Source organism: Triticum aestivum, chromosome 3B (assembly GCF_018294505.1).
Source record: "Triticum aestivum cultivar Chinese Spring chromosome 3B, IWGSC CS RefSeq v2.1, whole genome shotgun sequence".
Classification (NCBI taxonomy): domain Eukaryota; kingdom Viridiplantae; phylum Streptophyta; class Magnoliopsida; order Poales; family Poaceae; genus Triticum; species Triticum aestivum.
Window position 1 is genome coordinate 90,535,667 of NC_057801.1, and position 1,868 is coordinate 90,537,534.

Below are 1,868 nucleotides of genomic sequence, written 5' to 3' on the forward strand. Positions count from 1 at the left end.
ACACCAGGATAGTGTCCGGCTCTGCAAAATAAATTCCACATTCTATCGTAGAGAGAATAAAATGTACACCAGTCCAATCTGCTGACGTATTATGCGGCGTGACATCACACCGCTACCAAGCCTTTGTTTGAATCGTTTTTTACCATACCACCTCAGTACGTTTAGCGAAGCGGTTCCCTTGGCATGTCTTGTCGAAGCAGAGATCGTGTTCCCCTTATTCCGGGATTCTCATCAATACGGACGTGGGTAACCCAACCGCGCCATTGACGGTGGCGCTTGGGAGATAAGCGAGTTTTATCAGGCCAGCGGGACGCACAGTTTTCGTCCGCCTACATATAAGGGATAAGGATTTACCTTCTCACCTACGCCTTCTTTCTCCTTTGCTTATCCATCTCCGCGTACTCAAGCTCCAATGCCCAAGCTCGCGCATCTCGCCTCGACCTTCTCCGAACATGTCCGGAGCGGGAGGCAAATGGTTGGCCTCCACCGTTAAGGAGGAGCACATCACCAGACTGCGCAGCGCCGGATATCTTTCCGGCGATATCGCGCATCGGCTGCCCGACGAGGGGCAGCTCGTCCCTACCCCTGGGCCCCACGAGAGGGTCGTCTTCCTTCCCCACTTCCTCCGCTGACTGGGCTTTCCGCTCCATCCATTCGTCCGAGGGCTCATGTTCTATTACAGCCTGGGTTTCCACGATCTGGCGCCGAACTTCATCCTCAACATCTCGGCGTTCATCGTCGTGTGCGAGGCCTTCCTCTGCATCCGGCCCCACTTCGGCCTGTGGCTCAAGACCTTCAACGTCAAGCCGAAGGTTGTGAAGGGCACGCAAGCGGAATGCGGAGGCGCCATGTTGGGTAAATTACCCAACGTCCTTTGGCTCGAAGGGGCCTTCGTGGACTCCGTCAAGGGGTGGCAATCGGGGTGGTTCTACATCATCGAGCCGCGCAAGCCCACATGGGCGGCGGCCCCCGAGTTTAGATCTGGCGTCCCCACGCAGTTCACCTCCTGGAAAGAGAAGGGCTTGCTGTGGGGCGATCCGAAGGAGGTGACGGGACTCCGAGCCTGCATCCAGAAGCTGGTGAGCAATAAGCTCAGGCTCGTCGACGTGGTCCAAGTCATGCTCATCCGCCGGATTCTCCCATGCCAAGAACGGGCATTCAATCTGTGGGAGTTCAATCCGGAACAGCACCAGGCGTTGAGCGGGCTCTTCGATACGACATATGAAGGCGCCTGGAGGGTGCTGTTTAAGGGCGCTGAAGCCCCCGCATCCGCGACGGAAGATCGCGGATTCAACTCGCAGTATCCAACTGACGAGGTAAGTGATTCAACCCCATTACGGGACACTTTGTAGTAATCGAATTGATTATAAGAGGGTTTCATTCTTTCCTTTCCTTTGACAGGAATGGATGGAGAAGGCCAAGCAGCTTATCAGCCCGGCTCCCATGCCAGAAGACCCAGTGGACGCCCGTTTAGCAGGGCTGCTGGTTCCGGCACCGCATGTGGTGCCGGAGAAGAAGGCCAAGAAGGTGGCCGCGGGGACTCGAAAGAGTTCCCGCAATCAGGTGTCCGACGATGAGGCGGACTCCTCCCCCGAAGACGAGGAGGTTTCTCTCCCAGAAGAGGGAGAGAAGAAGAGGAAGGCTTCCCCAATAGGGGAGGCCGAAGGGTCCAAGAGGGGGAGAACTATCCCCCCGGACAGTTTCGCCAACACCACCGTTGGCGAGGATGAATGGCCTCCAAGGGCCAGGCGTCCGACGAGATCGTAAGTATCTGGATCCTTGATATGCAACATCTTTTATGTCGCGTAGTGTCCTTCTAACGCCGCATTCTGTCCGTAGTCCGGCCGATGACGATCTCCCCGACTCAT